General features: G+C 38.9%; 2 long non-coding RNA genes across 5 annotated transcripts in view; one reads left to right on the top strand and one right to left on the bottom strand.

Annotated features, from left to right (window-relative positions):
• Nucleotides 1–20859, bottom strand: part of LOC143673694 (uncharacterized) — a 135046-nt gene extending 114187 nt beyond the window's left edge. The window contains exon 1 of the long non-coding RNA XR_013170529.1: nt 20343–20859. This is a non-coding gene — a long non-coding RNA (uncharacterized LOC143673694). The remainder of the gene's footprint in view (nt 1–20342) is intronic.
• The window catches only part of LOC143673693 (uncharacterized), a 40730-nt gene continuing 24973 nt past the window's right edge, over nt 9606–25362 (top strand). The window contains exons 1-2 of one of the 4 annotated variants that reach the window (XR_013170527.1): nt 9606–9680; nt 22099–22197. This is a non-coding gene — a long non-coding RNA (uncharacterized LOC143673693). The other 3 variants (XR_013170526.1, XR_013170528.1, XR_013170525.1) reach the window with 3 other exon arrangements.

The raw sequence follows: 25362 nt of genomic DNA, 5'->3' as shown, positions 1-25362 counted from the left end.
GATATGTCAAAAGGATCCAGGTGCCAGTTTGAAAGGAATCCCACTGTTCTAGTTTGCTAGCTGCTGGAATGCAATATACCAGAAATGAAATGGCTTTTAAAAAGGGGAATTTAATAAATTGCTAGTTTACAGTTCTAAGACTGAGAAAATGTCCCAATTAAAACAAGTCTATAGAAATGTCCAATCAAAAGTATCCATCCAGGAAAAGATACCTTGCTTCAAGAAGGTCGATGAAGTTCAGGGTTTCTATCTCAAGTAGAGGCACATGGTGAACACAGTCAGGGTTTCTCTCTCAGCTGGAAGGACACATGGTGAACACAGTGTCATCTGCTAACTTTCTCTCCTGCTTTCCGGTTTCACGAAACTCCCCTGGAGGCACTGTCCTCCTTCATGTCTAAAGGTCACTGGCTCATGGACTCTCTGCTTCATGGTGCTGCAGCATTCTCTGCTCTCTCCGAATCTTCTTCATTCTCCAAAATGTTTCCTCTTTTATAGGATTTCACAAACATATCAAGACCCACCCAAATAGGTGGAGACATGTTGTCACCTAATCCAGCTTAACCACTCTTGATTAAATCACATCTCCAGGGAGATGATCTGATTACAGTTTCAAACATACAGTATTGAATAGGGATTATTCTGCCTCTACAAAGTGGGATTTGGGATTTACATGGTTTTTCTAGGGTCCATACATCCTTTCAAACCAGCACATTCCACCCTCTGGACCCTAAAATAGACATGTTTTCCCCATATACAAAATGCATTAATTTCATAACAATATCAGAAATCCTTAAACCATTTCAGCAGCAATACAAATGAAATACAAAGTTCGAAACAGTACAAACCCCTATCAGAGTAAGTTATAGTCATGGTATATTCTAAGGCAAAGTTCTCCTCTGGCTTTGGACCTATAAAAACTCAAAACAAATTATTTGCTGCCAACATACAAAGGAGGAACATTCATAGGATACATATACCCATTTCCATAGGGAGGAAGGAACACAGGGGTCACAGGACCCAAGCAGTTTCGAAAACCCACAGGACAAAGTCCATTAGATTTCAAAGTCTGAGAATAATTTGCCTTCAGGGCTTTTGACAGTGGCAGTCCCACTCTTTCCAAGGGCCTACGCAGAGGCCTGTCTCTCTCTGAATGCAACCTTGGGGGACATTGGGAAGACCACCTTTTTCCCAGCTCCACCCTCTCCAAGCATTGGGGCCGCACCCAGACTCTCTGTCATCTCTGGGGCACACACTCAATCCCTCCATGTGGTGGTAGCCAGGCTCTCCCCAAACCCTAAGGAACGTAATTCACCCTCTCCAAGGCCTGAGGCAGCATGACTCTTCCACTGCAACCAGGTGGAAGGCCCATCCTTTGCCTTTGGGGCAAACTCACCCTCTCCATGGGCTTGGGTGGGTCTGCTCTCCTGGCCCAAGGCTTCTTGACCTCAGACCTCAGCCTCCATGGTTTTGCCTCTGAAGCTATTTTTCCTCCAATGTATATCTTCTCTGAACCCGCCAGTCCAGACTGGCAGCAGCTCTGTTTATACAGGTCCCACAGCACTCTCCCTGGCTTTCTATGTAGTAGCCTTGGATCATGCCCATCAGACATAAGGAGTTTCCACAAATCCTTCCTGGATAACTCCATGTCTGATCCTGACTTTCTCTGAAATGGCTGACTAGTTCCACATTTGGGTAAATTCTCACACAGGGCACTATTCTCTGTGGTCTCCCTTTCTGGAGGCCCAGAATTTTCCAGGACATCAATTTCTGGTTTCTTTGTACTCAAGAGCTCAGTTTTTAGCTTATCTCTCTCCTGTCGCATTTCACTATAAGCAGTGAGGAGAAACCAGGCTGCATTTTCAACTTTTAATTTGGTGATCTCTTCTGCTAAATATCCAAGTTCATGGGTTTTACAATCTGCCTTCCAGCCAAAACCACTAGTCAATTTTGCCAGATTATCTGCAATTTTAAAACAAGGGTTGCCCTCCTTTCAGTTTGCAATACCATGTGCCTCATTTTTATCTAAGACCTTATCAGAAGTATTGTTACAGTCCACACTTCTACCAACAGTCTATTCAAAGCATTTTAGGCCTTCTCTATCAAGCTCCTCACAACTCTTCCAGAATCTTCCTTTTATCCATCTAAAACGCCATTCCAACATGTCTGGTGTCTGCAAACCACAGCAGCACCCCTCTCTCTGGGCCCAAAATCTGTTCTAGTTTGCTAGCTTTCTCTCTTGGTTTCCTTTCACGAAGCTCCCCGGGAGGTGTTTTCCTTCTCCATCTCTAAATGTTGCTGGCTTGTGGACTCTACTTCATGGTGCTGCAGCATTCTCTGCTCTCTCCAAATCTCCTTCATTCTCCAAAATGTTTCTTCTTTTATAGGACTTCAGAAACTTATCAAGACCCACCCAAATGGGTAGAGACATATCGTCACCTAATCCAGCTTAACAATCACTCTTGATTAAATCACATCTCCAGGGAGATAATCTGATTACAGTTGCAAACATACAGCATTGAATAGGGATTATTCTGCCTTTAGGAAGTAGAATTTTTATTAAAACATGGCTTTTCTAGAGGCCGTACATCCTTTCAAACCAGCACACCCACTACCAAAATCTATGACAATATGAACATCAAAATGAATATTGATAGAAATAGACTATAACAAACTAAATAAAGGAAGGCTATATGGATATGAGTCCAAATGAATACAAATGAATTAATAAATAAACAATTGAAAACCTTGATGAATAACAAGATACCACATACTCTCAGAGAAGCTACCCACAAAATACGAATAACAAAGGAAAAACAGAAGAACTTTGCAGTATAAAAGTCTGGCAGATAACACGTTAATCAAATGATTAAAGATCATGAGTAATGGGATGAATAAAAAATCATGCATCACCTAACAGAAAGGGAAAAATGTCAGCCTCACTTGTGTGCTATTCCCGTTGAAGATGTGTAACTTGAAAACAAACACAAGGAAGCATTAAGCATATTGAAAAACTTGTGGCATGGAAAGGCAGGGCAAGACGATGGTATAGTGAGGTGTAGAATTTTGTTCATCTTCCAGTGCAGAGAATAAATAGCCAGGAACTGTACAGAACAATTACTGGAAGACATCAGTGACAAGACACACAATATACACCAGTCTGGAATGGGTGGAAAGGCTGAAATCCCACACAGAATGGCAAGTCTCCCAAACCACAGAATCTGGTGCTGCTTCCTTATGAACAGAGCAGGATGGTTCCCTGAGTGGGAGTGAAACAGACTTTACTAATTGTGTTGGTTTGAATCTGTGGTGGACCACAGAAAAGCCATGTCCTTTAATCCTCACTTAATATTGCTGGATAGGAGCTTTTTGATTGTTTCCATGGAGATGAGACTCACCTGATTGTGGGTATTAATTTTTTATTAGAAGGAGATGTGACTACACCCATTCCAGGGAGGCCTTAACTAGAATCCTTTAAAAGAGGAAATATTTTGGAGAGAGTCCCTTTCAGAGCCATGACAGATCCTGTGCAGCCAGAGAACTTAGGAGATGAACAAGGAAAATGCCCCCAGGAGAACTTCATGAAACAAGAAGCCTGGAGAGACAGCAAGTAAATGCCATCATGTTTGCCATGAGCCTTTCCAGTTAAGAGAGAAACCCAGGACTTCAATGGCCTTCCTGAGTGAAGGTGACCTCTTGTTGGTGACTTAATTTGGACATTTTTACGGACTTACTTTAATTGGGATATTTTCATGGCCTTAGAACTGTACACTAGCAACTTAATAAATTCCCCCTTTTAAAAGCCATTCCATTCCTGATATATTGCATTCTGGCAGCTAGTAAACTAGAACACTAATGGAAAGGAGTTAACTCAACCAAGCTCCAAATGCAAAATTAACAAACAAATTCTGACCACTGAAAATGATGAAAAAGTCTGATCAGTTAAGCAGAACCTATGCTTAGAGGTTTAGAATAAGTTGAACAGAATGCCAAAGAACAAATATGGAACAAAGCCATTCAACAAAAAAAAAGCCTAGGTCAAACAGTGAAAACAACCTCTGGAATAAACTAATCAAGAAATCAAATGCCTAGATACCAGCAAAAAACAACAAGTAATACTAGGAAAATCAAAGATATGGCCCAGTGAAAGGAACAAACCAACATTTCAAATGAGATACAGGAGTTGAAACAATTAATTCAGCATGTCTGAACAAACATGTACTATCTCATCAAAAATCAATTAGTTGAAGGAGTATATAAAGCAGATATTAGGCAAACATAAAAAAGAACTCAAAAGTCTGAAAAAACAAATAGCATAACTAATAGGAGTGAACAGCACAAAAGAATAAATGAAAAAACAATGAAGACCTACAACCATAGGTTTAAAGAGACAGAAGAAACGAATAATGAACTAGAGAACTAAGCATCTGAAATTCAACACAAAAAAAGAAAATACAGGGGAAAGAATGGGAAAATATGATGATGGTCTCAGGGATTTGAATGACAACATGAAGCATATGAATAAACATGTCATGGGTGCTCCAAAAGAATAAGAGAGGGGGAAAGGAGTAGAAAGATTAATGGAGGAAATAATCACTGAGGAAATAATGGAGTAAATCATCACTGAATGAAGGAAATAATCAGTGCACAAAGAAATAAATACTGAAAAATTTCCATCTCTTATGAAAGACATAAATTTACAGATCCAAAAACCCAAAATACTCCAAACAATAGATCCAAATTGATCTAGTCCAAGACACTTACTAATCAGATTGTCTAATATCAAAGACAAAGAGAGAATTCTGAAAACAGCGAGAGAAAAGCAATCCATCACATACAAGGAAAACTTGAAAAGACTATGTGTGGATTTCTCAACAGAAACCATGGAGGCAAGAAGGCAGTGGTATGATATATTTAACACTGATATATTTAATATTCTAAAAGAGAAAACTGCCAACCAAGAATTCTATACCCAGCAAAACTGTCCTTCAAAATCGAGGGGAAGACTAAAACATTTTCAGACAAACAATCACTGAGAGAATTTGTGACTATGATTCTGGCCTTACAATAAATACTAAAGAGAGCCCTATAGGCAAGTAGGGAAACACAAGAGACAGACTTCAGGAGAACAGGGTAGAAATGAAGACTTTCACTAAACGTAAAAAGAGAAAAAAAATAGATACAATGTATAAAATTGAAAAATGATAAAAGAAAGTATTGCCTTTACAGTAATAACATTAAATGCTACTGGGGTAAACTTCCAAATCAAAAGAAACAGAATGGCAGAACGGATTTAAAAAGAGGATCCATTGTCCCTGGTCCAGATAAGTCCTGAAACGTAGCCCAGCCTCCCAAGAACATCAAATAATTCCATCTCCCTACCCATATTAGTGACAGGCTCTTCTAGTATCAAAAATTTAGAACTGGCATGGCCCAAACAACCCTAAAGAGAGGTACACAAAGATCAAAGGTGATGGTGGAATTATACATAGAAGACAGGACTTAACAAATGAATATGAATGCTGAATAAGTAAACTGATATCTCTTTTAGTCTCCAGTACTTTAGAGCAGTTAGTTAGAAGTAAAAATCTAAAACTGTGAAACAGTAACCCATGTCAAAGTCTGAAATATGTTCTACAACTAACTGGTGCTGTGCTTTGAAAAGTATAGCTTTTGTGTATATATGTTATTGTTCACAAAAAAAGGGAAAAAAAGTCGATTGTGATGATAAAAAAAAGTATTGAAGCCCTCCAGCCTCCTATAATCTGGAGCAGCTAGAACGAAAAATATGAGAGGATCTTATGGTAGCCCATGACAAACTCTGGGTTCTGTCCTATAACCACTTGTTGAAGAGTGCTTTGAAAACTGCTGCTTTTTAATTTCTTTGCTTTGTATATATGTTATACTATACAATTAAAAAGTTAAGAAAAAATAAACTGAATGTAATATATTTCATAGTCTTGCAAAAAAAAACAAAAACCAAAACAAAACACAGGACCTATCTATATGCTGTCTATATGAGACTCACTTCAGACCTCAAGGACAAAATGAAGTTGAAAGTGAAAGGTTAGAAGAATATATTTCATGCAAACAACAACCAGAACAGAGTAAGGGTAGCTATATTAATATCCAACAAATTAGACCTCAAATGTAAAACAATTAAAAGAGACAAACAAGGAAACTATGTATTAGTAAAAGGAACAATTCACCAAGAAGATATAAAATCATAAATATTTATGCACTGAGTCAGAATGCTCCAAAATACATCAAGCAAACACTGACAACACTAAAGAGAGAAGTAGACACTTTTACCATAATAGTTGGAGACTTCAATTCCACACTCGCATCAATGGATAGAAGTCTAGGCAGAGGATCAATAAGGAAACACAGATTTTGAATCATACGATAAATGAACTAGACTTAACAAACATTTGCAGAACATTACATCCCACACAAGCAGGGTACACAATCTTCTCAAGTGCTCACTCATGGATCAGTCTCAAGGATACACTTTTTGCTGGGTCACAAAGCAAGTCTCAAAAACTTATAAATGCATTGAAATTATACAAAACATTTTCTTGGGTCATAACGGAATGAAGTTGGAAATCAGTAAGAGGCAGAGGGCCAGAAAATTCACAAATATATGGAGGCTAAACAACACACTCTGAAACAACCAGTGGGTCAAGGAAAAAATTACAAGAGAAATCAGTAAATATCTTCAGGCAATGATAATGAAAACACAACATATCAAAATTTATGGGATGTAGCAAAGCCGATGCTGAGAGGGAAATTTATTGCCTTAAATACCTCTATCAAAAAAGAAGACCAAAAATCGAGGAATTAGCTGTTCACTTGGAAAAACTAGAGAAGGAATAGCAAACTAACCCCAAAGCTAGCAAAAGGAAAGAAATAAAAAAGATTAGACCTGAAATGAACAAAACTGAGAACATGAAAACAATTGAGAAAATTAAAGAAACCAGAAGTTGGTTCTTTGAGAAAGTCAATAATCTTGATAGACCCTTAGCTAAGTTGACAAAAAGAAAAAGAGACAGGATGCAAATAAATGAAATCATAAATGGAAGAGGAGACATAACCACTGACCCCACAGAATGAAAGGAGATAATGAGAGGATGCTATGAGCAACTATATGGAATAAACTAGACAATGTAGATGAAATGGGTGACTTCCCAGAAAGACACCCATTGAACAATCAACATTGACTTAAGAAGAAACAGATGACCTCAACAAACCAATAACAAATAAAGAGATTGAATCAGTCATCAAGAAGCGCCCTCCCCCCCAAAAAAACTCCAGGACCAGACAGCTTTACATGTGAATTCTACAAGGCATTCAGGAAAGAATTAGTACCAATCTTGCTCAAACTCTCCAAAAAAACTGAAGAACAGGAAAGCTACCTAACTCATTCTATGAAGCTATGAAGCCAACATCATGCTAATACCAAAGCCGGACAAATACACTACACAAAAGAAATTTACAGACCAATCTCTTTCATGAATATAGATGCAAAATCTGCAATAACAAATCGAACCCAGCAGCACATTAAAATAACGATACACCTTGACCAAGGGGGATTTATTCCAGGTATGCAAGGCTGGTTCGACACAAGAAAATCAGTTATGAAATACACCACATCAATAAGTCAAAGTAGAAAAACCACATGATTGATGGTGCGGTTAGGCCTAGCCGGGGCTGGAGAATGGTCTCAAGAACTCAAGATGGGAACAAAATTATATCCCACCATGGGTGAAAGTTCCCGAAGACTTGAAAGATTCTAAGGTGTTCCAGGACCAGATGTGGCTGCTGGAAGCCATGTTTGGCCCATATGGATCTCGAATCCCATACATCGAGGAAGTGAGCAAAGCCATGGTCGAGCTGAAAGCTCTGGAATCCTCGGACCTCGCTGAGGTCATGGTTTACAGCAACTACTTGTACAAGCTCCAGACCAAGTGGATGCTCCAGTCACTGGATGAATGCCACCGCCACCGACAGGAACAAAGGATACCCAGACTTGAGAAAGCCGTGAATGCCCTGGAATGAGACTCACGGATGCAGAGAAGCTAACTTGCAGCCAGTGTGACTCATGGTAGGCTGTGGAGCAACTCAGGCCTGATTTAAACTCTGTCCCAATCGAAAAATTAAGAGAAAAACAACTAGTTTTTGGCTTCTACCCTTATCTCTATGAATCCTGATGTGAATATTTGTTTCCAAGGTTCTTACTTGAAAGAATAAACTTTTAAATTAAAAAAAATAATAATGATCATCTCAATTGATGCAGAAAGGGCATTTGACAAAATTCAACATCTTTCTTGATGAAAACACTTCAAAGGATAGGAATAGAGGGGAACATCCTCAAAATGATAGAGGGGATATATGAAAAACCCACATCTAATAACACCCTCAATAGGGAAAGACTAAAAGCTTTTCCTGTAAGATCAAGAATGAGAAAAGGACGCTCACTGTCACCATTGTTATTCAACATTGTGCTGGAAGTTCTAGCCAGAGCAACTAGACAAGAAAAAGAAATAAAAGGCATCAAAATTGGAAAGTGTGATGTAAAACTTTCAATGTTTGCTGACGACATGATATCATATGTCAAATATCCCTAAAAATGGCCATTATCAAAAAACAGAAACTGACAAGTGCAAGAGAGGATGTGGACAAAGATCACACTGATTCACTGTTGGTGGGAATGTAGAATGCTGAAACCGCTCTGAAAGGAAGTTTTGCAGTTCCTCAGGAAACTAAGTACAGAATTCCCATATGATCCTGCAATCCCATTACTAGGTATATATTCAGAGGAACTGCAGGCAAGGACACAAACAGACGTTCGCACATCGATGTTTATAGCCGCATTAGTCACAATTGCCAAGAGATGGAAACAGCTCAGATGTCCATCAGTGGAAGAGTGACTAAACAAGCTGTGGTATACACATATGATGAAATATTATGCAGCTGTAAGACAGAATAAAGTGTGGAGCATGTAACAACGTGGATGACCCTTGAGGACATTATGATCAATGAAATTAGTCAGAAACAAAAGGACAAATACTGTATGGTCTCACTAATGTGAACTAACATTGATGAGTGAACTGTGAGAGTTAAACTTAAGAATAAGAGTTATTAGGAGATAGAAAAATGAGAGTTAGAGACTGGGCATTTGGTGCTGAAGGACTATAGAATGTGCAACAGGACTGATTGTAAAAATTCATAAATGGATAGCACAATAGTATCTGATGGTAGCACAATAATATAAGTACGCTGAATGAAGCTGAATGTGAGTATGGTTGAGGGACAAGGGCTGGGGGCATATATGACACCACGAGGAAAGATAGAGGATCAAGACTGAGACAGGATAACTTAGTAATGCCTGGATTAGACAATGATGGTGATTAAAAGAACAAATTTAAGAAAGTTTTTGTTGCACGAGGTAGAACAAATGAATATCAACATTGCAAGGAGTTGAAAATGGATCATATATATAAAAAAAAACAATCAATGCAAGTGAGGGTCTAAAGTCAACAGTAACGTTGTAATATGTTTCCACTGAATGTAACAAAGGCATTATGCCAAAACTAAATGTCAACAAGCAAGGGATATGGGGAGGGGTATGAATTATTTGTGGAAGAAAAGGAAATGTCTTCACATAGATTATAGTGTCGAAGGTATGGCTATTTACTTAGGCTGGATTACATAATGTGAAAATATAACTGTTTAAAAATGAGGAGAGCGAAACAAATGCTAGAGAAAATGTGCAAAAAGAGATGAATCTATTCACTGTTGGTAGGGAAGCTGGGAGGTACAGCCCCTCCAGCGGCCAGTGTGGTGGTTCCATAGAAGGTTAGGGATGGGGTTGGGATCCTGAAACCTCATTACTAGGTATATATCTGGAGGAACTGAGTGTGAGAACACAAATGGACATTTGCACACTGGTGTTTACGGAGGCAGTGTTTGCGGTTTCCAATGGATGGAAATGGCCTAAGGGTACAATGACTAAGGAATGGAAAGGAGGACTTTGATGTATACAAACAATGGACTACTGAGCATCTGCAAGAAGGAGTGAAGTTGTGAGGAATGCAACTAGGTAAATAAAACTTGAGGACAGTAGTTGAATGAAATGTCAGAAACAAAACCATGCCTCACTCATATGGACAAACTATAATATGCAAACTCAGAGAATTTAAGTTGAGAGCACAGGTTACCAGCTTGGGGCTTACTGTAAAGGGTCTTAGATTGTAAACCCTTACAGCAGTCACATATATTCAGGAGCTGTAATTGTTATTTCTAAATTCTGAGATACTGAGCTATTTGTGTATAACTGATCATTTCCTTAAACTTTGGGTATTTATGTGCCAACTGAGACTCAGACTTAGAGCACTGAAGCTATGAAAGTCAGCATTACCCCATATAACAACTGTTACAAAAAGTTGAAAAACTGATCAGCCTTTGACTAGAGATATGAATGAAACTCTTCTGGATAGGATTACAGTAAATTAGAACACAGGGCAAAGGCTGACGTGGTCCATATTTTAAAACTTCAACTTTCATATGAGAACAAAAGGAAAGATGTTTATTTGGTGCAAAATTTATATTTTTGGTATCACATTATTTAATTTAACATATGTGGTGAGTTTATTCAAACATCATTATTACACAGAATCTTGAATAGGATGTGAGACCACGTTGTTTTGTACAGATTAGTGTGATGTCCCAATACATCCCAGAGTAATCTGGACAGAGAATAAAAAAATATTTGCAAAGTCCCCTTGGGGGACTTGGAGAAAGGTGGAAATATTAAATTTCTGCATCTGGGGAATTCCTGATATTCTCACAGGCAATGGGGACAACCAATTCTATAGACTGAGCCCTTTATCCGGGAGTTCATCCCTATAAAACTTATTTCTGCAAATGAGAAGCTAAGCTTACTGATAATTATGCCTAAGAATGGCCCCAAGAATTGTTTATTCAATAAAGCTGTCCTTCAAAAATAAGGGAGAGTTTACCTTCAAAAATAAGGGAAAATTAAAAATATTCACAGATAAACGGAAGCTGAGAGAGTTCATTAACAAGAGACCAGCCTACAAGAAACACTAAAGGAGTTCTGACGGCTCAAAAGAAAAGAGAGGAGACAGAGGCTTTGAGGAGAAAGGAAGATGATTCTTTTATCTCCTTAAAAAGGATAAAAAGGAAAAATGGATCTGATAAATAAAAGAGAACTGATAAAATGGTTGAAGAACCATTTTTACAGTATTAACATTAAATCTTAATGAATTACCTCCCCAATAAAAAGAGACAGATTTGGGTAGGATGTATTTTTTAAAATGACCCAGTTATATGATGTTTACAAGGGACCCGTTTAGACTCAAATATACAAATAGGCTGAAAGTGAAAGGATGGAAAAGGATGCCAAACAAGCAGTAAACAAAAAAAAAAAATTGGGGTAGCTACACTAACATCAGACAAAATAGACCTTAAATGGAAAAATGTTATAGGAGATAAAGAAAGATACTACATATTAATGAAAGGGGTAATTCACCAAGAAGAAATAACAATCATAAATATCTATGCACCTAATTAAGGTGCCCCAAACTACATGAGGAAAACACTGGCACATCTGAAGGGAATAATAAAAGTCTGTACAATAATAGTGGGAAACTTCAACATACAACTTTAGTCAACAAATAGAACATCTAAACAGAGGACAAAAAAGAAAACATGATAAATGAACTAGACCTAACATGTATATAGAACATTGCTCCCAAAAACAGTCTTCTCAAATGCTCATGGAACATTCTCTAGGATAGACCAAGTGCTAGGGCACAAAAAAGGTCCCAATAAAATTTTTAAAGATTGAAATTATACAAAGCACACTCTTTGATCATAAAAGAATGAAGCTGGAAATCTGTAAAAGTCAAAGAACTGGAAAACTCACAAATACATTGAGGTTAAACAATGTGCTCTTAAACAATCAGTGAGTCAAAGAAGAAATTATAAAGTAAATGAGAAAATATCTCAAGAGATAAATGAAAACAAATAAACAAAAATCTCAATCCTTATTGGATCCAGTGAAGGCCATGCTGAGAAGGAAAATTTATAGGCATAAATGCCTACAAAGATAAGGAAAAAAGCTAAAAATCAAAGAACCAACTGAACACCTGGAAAAACTAAAGATCATAAAACTGATTCCAAAGCAAGCCAAAAGAAAGACTAGAGTAGAAAGAAATGAAATGAAGAAAAAAAATCAATAGAGAGATCAATAACACCAAAAGTTGGTTCTTTGAGCAAATCAATAAAATAGACAAACCCTTAGCTAGACTGACCAATAAAAGAGAAAAAATGCAGATAAATAAAATCAGAAATAAGAGGGGGGTCATTACCATAGACCGCATAGAAATGAAGACGTAAGAGGATACAATGAACTGTACATGAACAAAGTAGACAACTTAGATGAATGGACCAAATTTCCTAGAAACACACAAACAACTAGCTACCAAATTGAGAAGAAATAGAAATCCTCAACAAACCAATTACAAGTAAAGAGACTGAATCAAAAGCCTGCCAAAAGAGAAAAGCCCAGGACCAGACAGCTTCACAGGTGAATTTTACAATCATTCCCAGAAGAATTAGTAAAAACCCAGCTCAACCTCTTCAAAAAAACTGAACGGGGAACATTACTTAAAAGTCTATGAAGCCAGCCAGAGACCCAAGTTCAGTTCCCGATGCCTGTCCATGCAAAACAAAACAAAGGAAACGAAAAAGTGTCTATGAAGCCAACATCACCCTAACACCAAAGCCTGATAAAGATACTACAAGAAAAGAAAACTGCAGACCTATCTCTCTAATGAATATAGATGCAAAAACACTCAGTGAAATACTTGCAAATCCAATCCAATGGCACAGTAAAAGAATAATACACTGTGACCAAGTGGGTTTAATTCCAGGTATGCAAGGATAGTTTGATGCAAGAAAATAAATTAATATAAAATACCACATTAACTTATCAAAAGGGAAAAAACACACGATCATCTCAATTGATGCAGAAAAGGCATTTGACAAAATCCAGTATCCTTTCTTGATAAAAACACTTTAAAAGTTTGGAATGAGAGGAATCTTCTTCAACATGATAAAAAGCAAATATGGAAAAGCAACAGCTGACATCATACACAATGGTGAGATCTGATTGGAAACAAGACAAAGATGTCCATTGCCATCACTGTTATTCAACATTGTGCCAGAAGTTCTAGCTCAAGGAAATAGGCAAGAAAAAGAAAGACAGGAATCTAAGTTGGAACTGAAATCAAATTTTCCCTATTTTCAGACATGATCCTAAATTCAGAAGGTCCTCAAAAAATAGGACAAAGCTACTAGAGCTAATACACAAGTTCAGCAAACCGGTGTGATATAAGATCAAAAGGCAAAAAAACAATAGTGTTTCTATAAATAGTAGTGAGCTATCTGAGGAGGAAATCAAGAAAAAATTCCACTTACAATAGCAACTAAAAGAATCAAATATCTAGGAATAAATCTAATCTAGAATGTAACAGATTTGTACACAGAATACTACAAAACATTGCCAAAAGAAATAAAAAAAGACCTAAATGATTGGAAGGTCATTCTATGTTCATGGACTGGAATATTAAATATTGTTAAAATGTCAATACTACTGTGCTGGTTTGAAAGAAGTCTGCCCCCTAGAAAAGCCATGTTTTAATCAAAATCCCATTTCATAAAGGTAGAATAATCCCTATTCAATACTGTATGTTTGAAACTGTGATCATCTCCCCTGGATGATGTGATTTAGTCAAGAGTGGTTGTTAAGCGGGATTAGGTGACGACATGCCTCCACCCATTTGGGTGGGTGTTCATTGGTTTATCGGAGTCCTATAAAAGAGGAAACATTTTGGAGAATGGGAGATTCAGAGAGAGCAGAGAAAGCTGCAGCACCACGAAGCAGAGAGTCCATGAGCCAGCAACCTTTGCAAATGAAGAAGGAAAACACCTCCCGGGGAGCTTCATGAAACCGGAAGCCAGGAGAGAAAGCTGGCAGATGACGCCTTGTTCGTCATGTGCCTTTCCAGCTAAGGGAGAAGCCTGACTGTGTCTGCCATGTGCCTTCTCGTTTGAGAGAGAAACCATGAACGTCATCAGCCTTCTTGAACCAAGGTATCTTTCCCTGGATGGATGCCTTAGATTAGACATTTCTATAGACTTGCTTTAATTGGGTCATTTTCTCAGCCTTAGAACTGTAAACTAGCAACTTATTAAATTCCTCTTTTTAAAAGTCACTCTGTTTCTGGTATATTGCATTCTGGCAGCTGGTAAACTAGAACTACCGAAAGCCAGAAGATGCTCAACATCATTAGCCATCAGAGAAATACAGATCAAAACCTGTGCTGGTTTGAAACTGGTATGTACCCCAGAAAAGCCTGTTCTTTTACTCCTAATCCAACTTTGTGGGGACTGGCCTACTGTAAGGTGAGACTTCTTGAATAGATTGTTTCCATGACGATGTGACCCACCCATTGTGGGCAGTGCCTTTTGATTAAATTACTTCCTGGGGTGTGGCCCCACCCATTCAATTAATTAGTCTTCATTAGTTTACTGGAGTCCTTTAAAATGGAGACATTTTGAAGAAAGCACAGATGCTTGGAGAGCCAACACAGAGAGCAGACACCTAGACAACAGACATTTGGAGATGCTAAGAGATGAAACCCAGAATCTACCCCAGAGAAGCTAAGTGAGGACCCACAGATGCTTAGAGGAAAGCCCCTGAATCAGAAGATGAAAGCGATGTGACCCAGGAGCAAACGACCAGGAGATGCCAGACACATGCCCTCCCACTGACAGAGAAACTCCAGTTGTGATCAGCTTTTCCTGAGTGCAGGTATCCTCTTGTTAATGCCTTAATTTGGACCTTTTTATGGCCTTAGTACTGTAAATTTGTAACTTAGTACGTCTCCTTTGCAAAAGCCAATCCATTTCTGGTACATAGCATTCTGGCAGCTTTAGCAAAGCAAAAAAGGTAACATTCCACACCCGTTGGAATGGCTGCTATTAAAAAACAATTGAAAATGACAAGTGTTACAGAGGCTGCCAAGAAATAGGAATGCTCATTCACTGCTGGTGGCAGTGTAAAATGGTGTAGTTGCTCTGGTAGACAGTTTAGAAGTTCCTCACAAAGCTAAGTATAGAACTAGCATATGACCTAGCTTAACTCTCTCAGGGCAGAGGATAAACAACCTCATAATCAGAATCTAGAATATAGGTTTCCAGGGGACAGCATTTAGATAGGGATGTTAAGGCTTCCTGTTTGGAATTTTGGAAACGTTTTGGTAATGGATGGTGGTGATGGTAACACAACATTGAGAACACAATTAACAGCACTGAAACATCTATCCGAATAGGACTAAAAGGGGATATAAGGCATCCAAACTGGAAGGGAAGAAGTAAAATCAATTATATACAGAAATTAGACCATCCTATATAGAGAAAATCACAAAGAAGCCACAAGAAAGCTACTAGAGCTAATAAAAAAAAATTCAGCAAAGTTGTAGGGTACAAGATCAATATGGAAATATTGTATTCTACACAATAATAATGAACAATCAAAAAAGGAAATCAAGGAAATAAATCCATTAAATTAACATCCAATAGGATAAAATATCTAGGAATAAAATTAAATAAGGATATAAAAGATTTATACACCAAAAATTATAAAACATTGCTAAAACAAATTAAAGAAGACTTAAAAAAAAATGGAAAGACATCTCATGCCCATTAATTGGAATATAATATTGTAAAAATGTCAATACTACCCAAAGCAATTTACAGATTCAATGCAATCCTGATTAAAATTTGAACAGCGTTTTCGTGGAGCTGGAAAAGTCAATTATCAAATTCACATGTACAGTCAATGGGCCTTGAACAGCCAAAACTATCCTGAAAAAGAAAAACAAATGACAGTAACCAAAACAGTGTGGTACTGGCATAAGGACACACAGAACAATGGAATAAAATTCAAAGTTCAGAAATAAACCCACACATCTGCAGCTAATTGATTTTGGGCAAGGATACAAATTCCATTCAATAGGGAAAAAATCCAGTCACTTCAAAAAATTGTGCTACCTGGATATTCACATGCAAAACCAAGGAAATACCCCACCTCATACCTAGACAAATTAATTTAAAATGGGTTAATGACCAAAATATAAGAAGTACAGGATTCCTAGAAAAAATATAGGGGCGATTTTTTAGGACCTTGTAGAAGAAAATGGATTCTTGGATTTAACACTAAAAGCAAGGACAATTTAAAAAAAGAAAAGATAAAAAGGACTTCATCAGAATTAAAAAAAACTTTTTACATCAAAGGACATTATTCAGAAAGTGAAAAGGAAGAAAATATTTGAAAATACTATATCTGATAAATGGTTAATATCCAGAATATATAAAGGTATGGTTTAAGAGTTTCTTCAAAAACTAAATCTATAACTACTATATGACTCAGTAACTGTACTTCTAGGCATTCATGCAAGAAATATGAAGATTTATGTTTATGAAAAACTTGTACATGAATGTTTAGCAGCTCTATTCTTAAGAGCCAAAAACTGGAAACAACCCAGATGTCAAACCAAACTGTGGTACATGCATGCAACAGAATACTACTCAGTGAGGGAAAAAAAATGAACTATTTGATACATGCAACAACCTGTGTGAATCTCCAGGTAATTAGATTAGTCAAAAAAACAAAAAATTCCAAGACATAACATAATGTGACTCCACTTACATAACATTCCTAAAACGTCAAATTCATAGAAATTATAGAGGTTTTCAGGATTTAAGGAAAGGGTTGTTCAGAGAAAAGCAGGTGTGTCTATAAAAGGGCAGCATGAAGGGTTCTTGCAATGATGGAAATGGTCTGTGTACTGACTCTTACATTGTCAAACACCTTGTGTGCTGGTTTGAAATGATGTATGTACCCTAGAAAAACCATGTTTTAATCCTAATCCCATTTTGTAAAGGCTGCTGTTTCTTCTAATCCCTATTCAGTACCATATGCTTGAAACTGTAATTAGATCATCCCCCTGGAGATGTGATTTAATCAAAAGTGGTTGTTAAACTGGATTAGGGGGAGGCCTGTCTCCACCCATTTGGGTGGGTCTTGATTAGTTTACTGGAATCCTGTAAAAGAGAAAACATTTTGGAGAAAGCAGAGAATGACATAGCCACGCGAAGCAGAGTCCACAAGCAGCGACCTTTGGAGATGAAGAAGGAAAATGCCTCCCGGGGAGCTTCATGAAACAGAAGCCAGGAAAGAAAGCTACAGATGATGCTGTGTCTGCCACGTGCCTTTCCAGATGAGAGAGAAACCCTGACTGTGTTCGCCACGTGCCTTTCCACATGAAAGAGAAAGCCTGAACTACATCGGCCTTTGTAAATCATTCCCTGGATGCCTTAGATTGGACATTTCTATAGACTTGCTTTCACTGGGATATTTTCTCAGCCTTGGAACCGTAAACTAGCAATTTATTAAATTCCCCTTTTTAAAACCCATTCCATTTCTGGTATATTGCATTCCAGCACCTAGGAAACTATAACACTCTGGTTGTGGAATTATGCTATATACCATAGTTTCTCTTTTCCTTCCCTTCCCCTTCCAAATAGTTCAGTGGCCAGTGAGGCCTATTACATGGGTTTCGCTAAATAGGCATCCACACCAATGGGCATTGAGAAAAGAGGTATTGTGCCGTCCCAGAGTGAAGTATCAGAGCCCAGTCAAAGGGGTTTGGCCTAGAAGTGTTGCCTGGTGTGGGGTGTTGGATACCAAGTAAGCTGAGGACGGCATCCACACACCACAGCTGCCAGGTATGCTGAAGGGAAAAAGAGGATATTCACACATGGGAAGGGACAGTGGTGGTGGTAAGACATTTCTTACATACAAGAGGGTTGATTGAATAAGTAAAGTTATTAAGGAAAATGGTAAAAAGATTTCTCACTGTTCATGGAAGATTTCACAAATGTAGAAAGGGGGAAAACTAGAATGAACCCTGTGGTATTGGACTGCAACTGGAGGTATTGGTGTGAACTCAAGATTATCAACATATATAAGGAGAGAAATAAGTTGAGGTGCAAATATGTGAAAATGTGCACACACACGCACACACCCTAGTTCTGTCCAATGAGATGGCCTAAGAGCAACAACACACTAATAATAATAGTAATAAGCACAACTAGCACTCTGTGATTAGCTTCCAAATACCATTCTCCATGAAAGGAATCAGGGCTACTTATAGAAATGACTGAATCCAGGGTTAGTGCAGGGAAAGGCTAATATGAGCCTGAAATATCTTTCAGTGGCAGAAGGTAAGAAGTGATAAGGATATATCAAAAGAATATAATGTCAGATAGAAGCAACTGACTAAATCTATGACAATTCAGACACCAAAATAAATACTGATAATAACAGATTATTATCAGTTGAATCAAGTAAGACACCATGATTCCATACTGACAAATAGTAAGTAGTAAGTACATGACAGATGATAAATATGACATGAGATACTTAGCTTTGTGGGGAATGTTTCAATTTTGACTCAAAGAATGTAAATATATACTACTAACATAATTTAAAATTAATTTTAAAAACATAGCTAAACACCTGAAGGAGCTCACACTCTATATGGGAAGTGTAGCAGACTGTGAGAACTCTAGGAATTTCTCTACCCAGTGTATTTTTCCATTCTATTCACATAATGGCTGACTAGCTACGGAGGAAGTAATGGTGTCCAGGTGCTACTAATTGATATTTGGACTATAACAGGAAAAGCAGATTGGTGACTAAGGAAGACAACGGGTCAAGTTTGGAAGATTTTCGGTTGAGGATGTTTGCCTATTGGCTTTTTCGGCTCGAACACAGAGGTGAAATCAGCACTGAAACAGGTAACCACACTAGTGGATAATTCTTCTGAAGAAGCTGGACAAAGATAAAGGCAGCAAGCCAAGAGAAGAATCCTGAGTAAGGAAATAATCAGTTATTTAGGAAACACTTTATGCTGTTTGGAATAGAGCAGATTATAAGCAAGTACAATTATGAACAAGCATGTTAAGCAAAGTATCACAATATCAAAAAACTAGAACCTACCCAAATGTCAACAAAAAGTAGAGTTTAATAAACTACCACTTAAAAGAATGTTATCATAAAACATGTTATTTAGGAAAGTTTGCAAAACTTAAAATGTTTATAACAGAACGTGCTTTTCTTTTTAAGAAACTACACATTATTTAAACAACATAAAAAATAAGCCCATAAAATTTTAAAAATTATAATAGCAAAATCTGCAGAGAAATAAATCAAAATGTGAATAGCAATCGTTTTGGGAGTGGGAATCTACAGGGCTCTTCCTTCTACTTTTCCATGCCTTTAAAATTTGCTATATAATACTCTGTAACAGAGAAAAACATTACAAATTGATGTTTATTTAACAGGTAACCGAACAAGCAGGCCTTCAGTAAACACATGAAGTATGGAAATCTCAGTAACTGAGGGAAGTTACCTGAGGTTTTCTGGCCATAAAAAACCTGCAGACCTGTCTGCTAGAGAGCCTCGTGTCCTTTGTGTTCTGGGTCTTGCAGTGGGTGACAAATAGTTCTGCCTCTACCCTCAGGAGACCTCATCTCTACCCACTAACACTATAATAGGGCTTTACCTGAGTTACCAGGAACTATTCCAGACCCACTCCCAGGTCCCAGAGAGATTAACTCAAGAGAGTAGTTGGCTCCTCTGGAAACAACTCCCAGTGGACTGTGCATCCTTTTACATACTGGCCTTGCTGTTAGAGAGAGCGATTTTTTCATTCCGTGTGTGGTATGGCGACTTGAAGTCTCACTGACCTGACCCGTGCAGATATTTTCAGGGTACTGGATTCTCCCAGGGCTGGCACCATCCACGTGGTAGCAGCATCATTGCTCCGGCCCATTCCTTAACACAGGCCCTTAGTACTGAACAAAGCTCTTGTTCATTCCAGTTCTCAGAGCCAACCCTGTTAGCAGATATCTGTCTCTCGTCACACACTAGATGAGATCTGAGACGCAGGTAAGCTACTTTTGCAAGGCAGGCAGCCGGTGCAAGCTGAAACCTTAAAAGAGTCATCAACTTGATTCTAGTTATTATCGCCACCCACAAAAGTGACTTCCGTGGAGCGCCCACAGAGAGAAGGGGCCCCGTTCCCAGCAGTACCGGCGGCCGAAGCCGAGCCTCGAGCACCTTCTGAGGCCTCGGCCTCGCAAGGGGCTAGTAGGGGTGTGAAGGCCCAGCGCGAGGCCCCGCTCACCTGCGTGGAACCAGCGGAGGAAGGGAAGGAGACTCCAGGCAGGACGGACAGACATCACTCAGGCATGCAGAAACCTTCGCCAGACTTCATCTTGGAAACAAATCTCAACTCTTGGAAGCAAGGTGACAGAGTCCACAAGCTTGAAGCAAGGCCTTTGGCCATGGACGTCCCTAGGCCCCGCCCCTAGGGCACGTAGGGGAAGTCCCGCCCAACACTCGTTTGTGCTTCCGGAAGTCTCCAAGGACCCCCCAGAAGCTAATCGGAGGATGGGCTGGAGAAGGGGGGAAATAGCCGTGGCCTCTGTCTTCAGGGACGTTAGATAAGACAAATGTAACAACACGTATGAAAAGTGCTGTGAATTCGAAAGCGAGGACAGCTCCTAGCTCAGGAAGGAAGGCATCTCAGGGAAGCCTCTTGTAAAATAGTAGGAAGGACAGAGGAAAGGAGAGTAGGTGTTTGTTTTTGTTTTTTGCGTTTTGTTTTGGTTTTTGCTCTGAAGTTTTTGCCGGAAAGTTCTCTTCTGATGGCTCCCAATGTCTCTGTGAAGTGGTGATCCAATACATATACTTGACAGGTGAGAGGGCATAATTGTTTTAGGAATGTGAAATAGCTTTGAGTAGATGGGAGAGTTTACTAAGGAAAGAATCACATAAGCTCCACCAGGAAAGGGAGCTTCGGTTGTTTCCTCCACCACTGTGTCCCAAATTCTTGGAAGAACGCACATAACATAGTAAGCTCTAGAGGAATGGATGGTTTATTTCCAGGCAGGATTGGAGCTGACCATCACCAGTGGAACATGGATTTATGGTAATATCAGTATAATTAACTGTGTGATTTTATCCAAGAGGAACCAACCCCTAATTAAAAGGCAGTTCTAGAAAAGGTAGAAAGTTGGATTTTGACTGCAGAAAAGATGTTAGGAGAAGGGGGTAGGTTGTTCAGAGTGGAACTACTTAGGTTTGTAGCGAAGTGATTAACCATGAAGTCTATCTAGGAGAGGAAGGAAATGAAGTCAAGAGATTTGGGACAGTGAATATCAATGGCTTGTAATTCCTGATTAAATTGAAGAATTGACATACTGAGGGCATAGCTCGAAGGATAGAGGGATGAAGTCAAAGAGTGGAGTATATGACTATTTGTTCAGAAGGCAGATTTGTTCCTGACATTCACTTACCTTCTGGTAATATTCCCTCTCTTGCCTTCCGGGAAGCAATCCCCATTCTTTAATCTCTGCCTATGTGCAAATGGAGTTTTTTCCCAACACTCTTATTTTATGGATGGGTTTTATCTCAGATTTGGCCAAAAAGGTCATCCATGCTTCTGGCTACATGATTGATCAGAGATCAGCATGCAATTCAACTGAAGGCCATAAGGCACAGTGACGCTTTGGAAGGGACTAGCAGCAGAAGCAACCCATTTTCAACTGCACTTGAAACTTAAAAGATGTGGCTATGTGCTTGCGGTACAGTCTTTAAGTAAAGCCAGTGCAGACTGTTGCGCCAAGAAATAGATAGAAATGGAATCTTGATGGCAGCAATGGAATCCAATATCACTCCTGCTGCCTGAGGCCATCTTTACTCCTAGATGTTTCAGGAATCAACACAATCTCTTTGTTTGTTTAAATTAGTTGAACTGTATTTGCTGTCATCTATATCCAAATGATTCCTCATAATAAAGAGGACTTTCCGTCCTGGCTCCTTGTTCTGTGCCAGCTCACGAAATATGTATCACCTTTGTCACCTTCTGTGTCCCTCAGGTTGCCCTGCTGTAAAAGGGGATACCTACTTCAAAGTGTTGTAAAGATTCGGCAGCGTTGAATTGCACGTGAACCCTGTGATCCAGCAGAACAGCAAAGGTTAAGAATTCCCCCTCCTTTGTGTAACTGACCAAGGCAGCTTTAACTTCTCCTCAGCTTGACTAAACCTTAGATAGGCTTTTTTCTGACTCTTGGCTCCTGACCTCCCTCTCACCTTGGCCCTTCCAGAATCCAGATAGTCTAGATAGACCATATGCCAACCTGACCTCAGCAGTAAACTCAGGAGATAACTCCATGTAATTGACAACCCCTATTGTTTATCTCCCCTTCAGTACGTTTCACAAGCTCACACCAGTCCTTAAAAACCCTCCTGCCCTCTGCTTCAGCTGAGTTGAGCTCTCTTTCTCTCCTCTATTGGGATAGCCTTCTACTCTTATCACAAAAGCCTTCTGGTCTCTCTCTCTCCCTTTCGTATTGCACATAGCTTTGAATAAAATCATCTTGCCTATTTAGCAATGTTCAATGCCACTATTCCTTTGACAGTTTAAATGGGATAATATATGGAAAAGCATGAGTTTGTTCCACAATACTGAAGTGCAGCAAGCAGTACTTAATTTTTCTAAATTATATTAAATCTGTGTGCAACAGGACTGATTGTAAAAACTCAGAAATGGATAGCGCAGTACTACCTAACTGTGATACAATTATGTTAAAACACTGAATGAAGCTGAATGTGAGAATGGTAGAGGGAGGAGGGCTGGGGGCACAAATGAAATCAGAAAGAAAGATAGATGCTAAAGCCTGAGCTGGTATAATCTGGGAATGCCTAGAGTGTATGATGATAGTGACTAAATGTACAAATTTAAAAGATGTTTTTGCGGGAGGAAGAACAAAGGAATGTCATTACTGCAGGGTGTTGGAAATAGATGGTAATTAATATCTTAAAATTTTAACTTATGTGTGAGACTAAAACAAAAATGTTTATTTGGTACAAAATTTCTATTTTGACTAGTGCATTTCCTAATATAACTTATGTAGACAGCTTAGTTGAATACCATAAGTACATGGAACCTTGAGTAGGACATGAGATTTTGTTGGTTTGTCCAGAGTGATGCCCCTATAAATCCCAGAGTGATTTGATCAGTGAATAAAAAAGTATTTGCAAAGTCCCCTTCGGGGAATGTTTAGAAAGGGGGAAAATTCAACTTTCCCGAGTTGAATTCTTGATATTTTCACAAGCAGTACAGACAACCAAATCTATAGGCTGAGCCCCCAGTCTTGGGGTTTGTTCATATGAAACTTAACCCCACAAAGGATAGGTCACGCCTACTTAAAATTAGACCTAAGAGTCACCCCCAAGAGAACCTCTTTTGTTGCTCAGATGTGACCTCTCTCTCTAGCCAACACAACAAGCAAAGTCACTGCCCTCCCCTGTCTACATGGGACGTGACTCCCAAGGGTGTGGATCTTCGTGGCAACGTGGGACAGAAATCTTAGAATGAGCTGAGACTCAGCATCAAGGGATTGAGAAAACATTTTCAACCAAAAGGGGGAAGAGGGAAATGAGGCAAAATAAAGTGTCAATGGCTGAGAGATTCCAAACAGAGTCGAGAGGTTATCCTGGAGTTTATTCTTACACATTAAATAGATTTCACCTTGTTAGTCAAGATGTAACGGAGAGGCTGGAGGGAACTACCTAAAATGTAGAGCGGTGTTCCAGTTGCCATGTTTCTTGAAGATGATTGTATAATGATATAGCTTTCACGATGTGACTGTGTGATTGTGAAAACCTTGTGTCTGATGCTCCTTTTATCTACCTTATCAACAGATGGGTAAAACATATGGAATAAAAATAAATAATAGGGGGAACAAAAATTAAAATAAATTTAGATTGAAATGCTAGTGATCAATGAAAGGAAGGGGTAAGGGGTATAGTATGTATGAATGTTTTTCTGTTGTCTTTTTATTTCTTTCTCTGAATAGATGCAAATGTTCTAAGAAACGATCATGATGATGAATATGCAACTATGTGATGATATTGTGAATTAATGATTATATATGTAGAATGGAATGATCATAAGTTCAGAAAATGTGCGTTCGTTGTTATATTTTTTAAAACATTTAAAAATTAATTTAAAAAGCACTAAAAAACATAAAAGCAAATTATATTAAATCTGGCTCAAAGTCTCCATGTAAAGGGGTAGGGAGACACCCAATATTAGTCATTAGTGGGGAACAACTAAATAATTTGTTTGGTGTTGACACTGTCAAACAACTATGTAGGAAAAATCCTTGAATGTGAGCCTGTCATGGTTGCCTTTGGAATGTTCATTGTCCAAGCTCATTTGGCCCATTAAAAGGACAGTGGCAAAAAAAAAAAGAAAAGGTCAGTTGGCTGCACAGTCTCTATCAAGTGTGAGCACTGCATTGCTTTACTGCAGTTCTCAACATAATGGGTTCGATGATTAGTGATCGCAGTCAACATTTCATCTCTTTAGAAATCCTGCTCCCTCCTGCCTCCTGCCTCGTAGAGGACTCCACATGGGACTCTTCCACTGCAGGGAACCCTCTTTACATCTTTTTTCTCAAGTCATAGAAGGCTATGTTACCATCAGGCAACTCCCCCTCTTTCAACCAAGCATCTGCATCAACCCTTATCTCCTTCCTAGGAACGCCTAGTTTAATGCCCCTCCTACAGGAGAGTGTGGTTAGGAATGTATAATACGTGGCTCCCAACTTTTGTTTTGGCCAGGAAACGTGAAAGCCTTTAATAACTCCTAGGACTGGAAGCCCAGAACTTCCTGGAAGACAAAGGGAGAAAGTTAACTTTTTTTTCCCTCTGGGGAGCATCTCTTCCTTTTCCTCAAGATTCCCTCATAGGCAGGGGGCACAAAATTTGCTTTCCAGAAAGAGCAACATTCAACACTTGACAGATTCCTCTGTAGCACCTCCCGAGCTCCTGGACTGCCCCAGCCAACCCAGTGTCCACCACAGCGATACCTATCCACATACACTCCACCCAATCACTACCCACCTGTGAGATCTCCTGGAACCTCTGTTTTCAGGAAAATGTTCCTATCTCTGACCCTTTTCAGAGCTGCAAGTCTCATTCTTCCTACTGCTCTAGAGTATGTGACAGAGGAGAACAGCGGGAAAGGGTGAGCTGCTATCCATTTTCATTAGGGTAAGGCAAGAGGTGCAGAACATAAGCCATTTCCTAAAACCTAATAAGGGAGAAAAGGGGCTGTTGGAGCAGGTGACATT

This window comes from Tamandua tetradactyla, chromosome 2 (assembly GCF_023851605.1).
Source record: "Tamandua tetradactyla isolate mTamTet1 chromosome 2, mTamTet1.pri, whole genome shotgun sequence".
NCBI lineage: Eukaryota > Metazoa > Chordata > Mammalia > Pilosa > Myrmecophagidae > Tamandua > Tamandua tetradactyla.
This window is presented reverse-complemented; position numbering and strand designations above follow the sequence as displayed.